Genomic DNA, 6,361 nt, shown 5'->3' on the forward strand with positions numbered 1-6,361 from the left:
GGATTCCCTTCCCATGGTTGAACTTTTCTTCAGAAGTTGATATTTTCTTAATGTCAGACGGGATGTTCTTGACATTGGGTCTACCTCTTTGATCAATCTTCTTCATGAACTTGTTGAATTGCCTTCCAAGCATGGCTAAGGCTTCTGATATACTTTCATCACCTCCAGTATATCCTTCTTCTGCCTCCTCTTCAGCATTAGATACAAAGGCTATGCTTTTCTTCTTCTCAGCATACTCACCTAAGCCCATTTCAAAGGTTTGGAGAGAACCAATGAGCTCATCTACCTTCATATTGCTGATGTCCTGAGCCTCCTCTATGGCAGTGACCTTCATAGCAAACCTCTTAGGCAAGGACCTGAGAATCTTTCTTACAAGTTTCTCTTCGGTCATTTTCTCACCTAGTCCACCAGAGGTGTTTGCAATTTCAAGAATATTCATGTGGAAGTCATGAATAGTCTCATCCTCTTTCATCCTCAGATTTTCAAACTTGGTTGTCAGCATCTGAAGTTTTGACATCTTCACCTTGGAAGTACCTTCATGAGTTACCTTGAGGGTATCCCAAACTTCCTTAGCTAGTTCACAATGGTGCACCAGCCTGAAGATGTTCTTAGTGATTCCATTGAACAGTGCATTCAAGGCTTTGGAATTTCCAAGAGCTAATGCCTCTTGTTCCTTGTCCCAATCTTCTTCAGGAATCTGCACACTGACTCCATCTTCATCAGTCCTCGTTGGATGTTCCCATCCCTTGTTGACAGCTCTCCAGACTTTGCTGTCTAGAGACCTTAAGAAGGCTATCATGCGAGGCTTCCAGTCATCATAATTAGATCCATCCAACATGGGTGGTCTGTTTGAGTGTCCTAAATCCTTGTCCATGGTACTAGAAAGTAACTTCCCTAGATCTCACCCAGAACTTCACAGGCAGGGTGCCTGCTCTGATGCCAATTGAAATTCTAGTTATCAGACTTTGGATGTCACACTGGTTGTTATGACATCCAATTCTGCACAGACAGGGATTATGCAGAACTTAATTGTAAGTGCAGTAAATAACACAAGTAATTGTTCACCCAGTTCAGTCCAACATGACCTACATCTGGGGGCTACCAAGCCAGGGAGGAAATCCACTATTAGTAGTATCAATTCAAAGCTAAACTCACCCGTTTACAACTTATCACTTAATCCCTACCCAATGCAATTTCAATCTTAATCTAAGATCAGAGTTCCTACTCACTCCCCCTCAATCACCTCAGTGATATTAAAAACACTTTGAAGTCACACTTCAAAACAACTCTTGGTTATGCTTCACAGCTTAAACCAAGATACACAGCACTCACGCTTAAAAGCTTTGAGTGACACAACACTTACAACTCAATGAACACCCTATGCCAAAGCAATCATCTATTTGATAATGACTTGGCTTACAAGATACGTCTAATTCTAGACTCACAAAAATACAGCAGTGAAGTAAGATGGACACACTAAATCTTCACGCCTCAAAATCCCTGAAACTGAATGGAGGAATGCCTTCCTTTTTATATTGCAGCACCTGGGCTTTTGCACCTGTATTTTCCTGAATTTTAGGTCACATACGTTCCCTCAAATTCAATATTTAGGTTGCTAACAAATAGGCTATTTGTTAGGTTCATTGAATGTAGCTTGGTTGTTGATTTCCTGGATTTTCTCTAAGCTGTTGACTTCCTAAAGAATAGCCTGAGAAAGCTGTAACAGAAAACTGAACAACCTACAATTTAGCATATGCTGTCAGGCATGAATGTCACGACATTCAGCTTGACATCAAGGTCCATATGCTGAGTCTGTTTTCCCAGAAACCAGACTGTACAAAACTGCTGACCTGTACATGATCAATATGACCATACTACAGTACCAGCTTACATTAGTAAATGTCAAAGTGTCCAACTTAACATTTACACAGTTGGCCTTAGGTTAGTTCTGTAATTCTCTTGAAGAACAAACTAACTAATATGCTGAAGTATAGCAGAACACCACTCTGCCCAATCTTCAGTAGCTGCTGTCAATGATGAATGTCACAACATCCAGTTTGACATTCAATCAGTAGGCCTTATGCCAGGTCTGGTTCTTCCTTGATAACCAGACTGCAAGTGAATACTAAGTTCTAACAGAGCTTCTGTTCCTTAGTATCTGTTGACAGGTATGAATGTCACAGCATTCAATAATCCTGTGTTAGCTAGTCCTGCAGTAACTACAATGTAGTTACATATACATGTCATGACATCAGTCAAGACATTTGTGTTTTACCATACAATGCAGCCAATTAAACACCTACAGTTAATGTTAGTGTGTCATAAGACGATTTAGCGCTATGTTAAGCAATCGTAAGTGGACTAATGTAGTAGTCACACTTATCTGAGGCCGGTCAATAAAACTATAGGCAAATAAACACAAGTTAGAGGTCATGACTAGTAAGCCAAGCTCCTACAACTTGCCATGCCAAAAGAAAAGAAGGAAAAGTCTTGTATGGATTTTAGGTTTTTTGCTTGACCAAGAAGCCACCTATCTTGGACACAAAGCAATTCACTTGATCTTTGATCAAGTTGAATTTGATTTGGATCAAAGAAGGTTAAGCCTCTCATATGTCAAGGCTAACCACAAATCATTAACTCATTGGCCAAAATAAAAAGAAGAAAATGAAGATGAAATGAAATGGATAAAAATGAGAGTTCAAATGACATAATCAAAACACAATGATCAAATGTGAATGAAATCAACATCAACCAAAGGTAAACAGAAGATAAATGAATATTAGAAGTCAATAAAGGTCAAACATAGTTTTGGTATTTTTCGGAATTAAAATAAAACATAAAATAAAATGAACAAAGTAAGGTCAAACTTCAAATTCAATTCAAATCAACTTGAATAAGCCCAATTGAATTATCATAAGTCTAACATGGTCAAACAAGGTTTGACAATTTTTCTCAATATTTTTTGAAAATGATCACACTAAAATTTACGCATTTTTGACTCCGATTTCACATGCATTCTAGTCATTTTATTGTCATTTTGTTGTGTTATTACTGTGTTTTCCTTTGTTTTCAGGTTTTTACTATAATCGGAGCCCCGATCGAGAAAAGGAGTGAAAAAGAGCTAAAAACCCTAAAATTCAGCATTTTGTGCTCATGGCCTACCCCATGGCGGGCGCCACAAACCAAGCCATGACGTGTCCAAGTCCAACTTCCTCAACTCCCACGTTTCCCCACTTCATCCACTAAGGCGCTCCACTTTGTGCTTGTGGCGGGCGCCATAGCCTTGTGGCGGGCGCCACAAGAAGGAAACGGTTTCCTCTATTTTCAAGTTGAAGGGCATCCAAGTCAATTCCACCTTTTTTATTTGCTTATAAATAGAAACGCGAATTCAGTTTTACAATCATCCAAACCTAGAGCATAGGCAAACTCAGAAGCAACTTTGTTTCACTTAGGCATATATTCAGTATTTTATAGTGGTAATCGCTTCGCATTGGAGTGTTACCACAATTGTGTCATCAAGTCTGTGATAGAGTCTGTAATCGAGTTTGGAGCACTTTGGAAGGAAGTTAATCCTGCCGTCATTTACATTTCCGCATTACAATTTACTCAGCCCTCCGATTGGAGCAGGTTTTTATTACTCGCCTTTACTTTATTTATTTCCCGCACTCGCTTTTACTTTATTTATTTCCCGCACTCGCTTTTACTTTATTTATTTCCCGCACTCGCTTTTACTTTATTTATTTCCTCACACTCGCTTTTACTTTATTTATATCCTCGCACTCGCTTTAAATTATTTATTTCCTCGCACTCGCTTTAAATTATTTACTTTCCGCACTCGCACTACTTTTTTTTACTTTAATGCATTTTTACTTTATCATGCCTAGCTAAATTTATAAGGCTAGAATGTAAGGATCGTAATTAAACCAGTAATCCGTACAATGGTTCGTAGAAACACTTAAAGGGCTATTTTAACTTTCAACTTAAGTTTTCCCGCACTTCAATTCCGTTGGGTAAGATCGAAAGCCGTCCAACGTCTTTATAAACTTAATTGTTTTTAACTATTTCAAAAACAGCGAAAGCGCTTTGTTTAGTTCATTAGGAGTTTTTAACATCAAGAAGAAAAGAGATTTTAAAACTATTTTCGGACGCATTTATAAGTTTAGAGTCTGGTTCGTGAGAACCTCTTTTGGTTAAGAAATCCAGGTTATAATACTTTTCAGCTTAGTCAAGATACTATATTTCTTAAAAATAGGTTTACTACTCTAACGCAATGCGCGCCTTTTTATAAGTGACAATAAGAGGGTTTGATTAGGGAGTACAACTCGGTTCTGAATACGCAAAAGCGACAGTTCCTGTTAAATTAGTTCTTTTCAAAGTAGGAAACATTGCCCATAAGTAGTTCTACTAGCAAGTACTTAGATTATCAATTGATTACGTGAATTACATTCGACCCTGTCTTTATAAATTAAATCTATTTCAACACTTTACTTTTTATTGCATACTACAAAACACTTATTTTGACCACCTTTGATAACCACCATAACGACAGATAACGATAGATTGACACTTGGTCTTTGTGGATACGATAATCTTTTATATTACTCTGACGCGTTCGTATACTTGCGAACATCAAGTTTTCCAACGCATCAAGTTTTTGGCGCCATTGCCGGGGACCAATTTCGTCAAATTTCATTTTCCTGTTGTTATATCGTTTAGACTTAGGTTATTTCCCGTCGGTCAATGCGAAGAACTCACAGCACCGGAAGTTTAAGCTTAGTAAACCCTCTGGCGGAACCTGAACGTTACGCTCGCCCACGTTTATTCTTTCATAGAATTAAGAGAGCTATGGCCGAAGATCAAAACCAAAGACCTCTTAAGGACTTCGCTCAACCATCTAATGAAGAACCTAGTTCTAGTATAGTAAACCCAATCATCCCAGCCAATAATTTTGAACTTAAACCATCTCTGTTACAATTAGTGCAACAGAGACAATTCGCGGGTCTCGCTACCGAGAACCCTAACCAACATTTAAAAATATTTCTTCAATTAGCAGATACTTTTAAAACCAATGGAGCTTCTCCTGAGGCAATACGTTTAAGATTATTTCCTTTTTCCCTCAGAGATAAAGCTCTATCATGGTTAGATTCCCTTCCACCCAATTCCATTACGACTTGGGATAACCTTAGAAGAGTTTTTCTTGCTAGATATTTTCCCTCGAGTAAGACCGCCATTCTTCGAAACCATATAACTAGATTTACCCAAAACCATGGAGAATCGCTGTTCGAAGCTTGGGAGAGATATAAAGAGTTGTTACGAGCATGCCCACATCATGGCTTAGAAAATTGGTTAATCATTCAAACCTTCTATAATGGACTTCATTATAACACAAAGATGACCATCGACGCTGCCGCAGGCGGTGCTCTGATGAACAAACCGTATCCTGAAGCTAGTGCCCTCATTGAAGACATGGCCCAAAACCATCAATCAAGGGGAGTCGAACGAGCGACAGTCGAGAAGAAGGAAACCCAAGGAGGAGTGCATGAACTAAGCTCTATAGACATGATGCAAGCTAAAATGGACGCATTAGCCCTTAAAGTCGAGCATATGTACACGAACCCGAACACTGTAGCCACAGTTTCGTCGGATTGTGAGATATGTGGAACCCAAGGACACCAATTTGCAGAATGTAGTCTATTGAACGAAACCCACTCCGAGCAAGTGAACTACACCCAAGGGAACCCATACTCGAATACCTATAACCCTGGATGGAGGAATCACCCTAACTCCTCCTATAAAAACAATAACCCTATTCAAAATAATGCACCTCCGAGACTTAGTTATCAAGCCCCTAGATCAAATCAACCTATGCAACCTGTACCACCAAAGCCGAGCCTTGAGAAAATTATGGAAAATTTTATCACCGCTCAAACCCAACAAAACAAGGAGTTCATGAATCAAAACATTCATGTTAACGAATTGATTACTCAGTTAGGAACCAAGGTTGACCAAATAGTTACTCATACCAAGATACTTGAAACCCAGATCTCTCAGGTAGCTTTAAACCAAGCCCCTCAGACTACACCTGGAGGACAATTCCCTGGACAACCTCAACAAAATCCGAGAGGACAAGCCAATGCCATTACCCTAAGAAGTGGGAACGCTTATGATGAGCCACCAAACCCAAGATTAAGTGAACCCAAAACTTCTAAGGAATGTACCAAACCCCCGGACGAAGTAAAGGAACCAGAGGAATCTGAAAACTAGGAAGGTCGAGATAAAGGAGAAGAACCTAAAGATAAAATTTACGTACCGCCCCCACCATATAAACCACCTATACCATATCCCCAAAGACTCAAACAAA

The 6,361-nt window shown here is 39.1% G+C and overlaps 1 non-coding gene across 1 annotated transcript; it reads right to left on the reverse strand.

Annotated features, from left to right (window-relative positions):
* Positions 1–5,229: 5,229 nt before the first annotated feature.
* Positions 5,230–5,336, reverse strand: LOC127132956 (small nucleolar RNA R71). The gene has a single exon (XR_007806958.1). It is a non-coding gene; the product is annotated as a small nucleolar RNA R71 (small nucleolar RNA).
* Between the last annotated feature and the right edge of the window lie 1,025 nt (positions 5,337–6,361).

This window comes from Lathyrus oleraceus, chromosome 3 (assembly GCF_024323335.1).
Source record: "Lathyrus oleraceus cultivar Zhongwan6 chromosome 3, CAAS_Psat_ZW6_1.0, whole genome shotgun sequence".
In the NCBI taxonomy this organism is placed as follows: domain Eukaryota; kingdom Viridiplantae; phylum Streptophyta; class Magnoliopsida; order Fabales; family Fabaceae; genus Lathyrus; species Lathyrus oleraceus.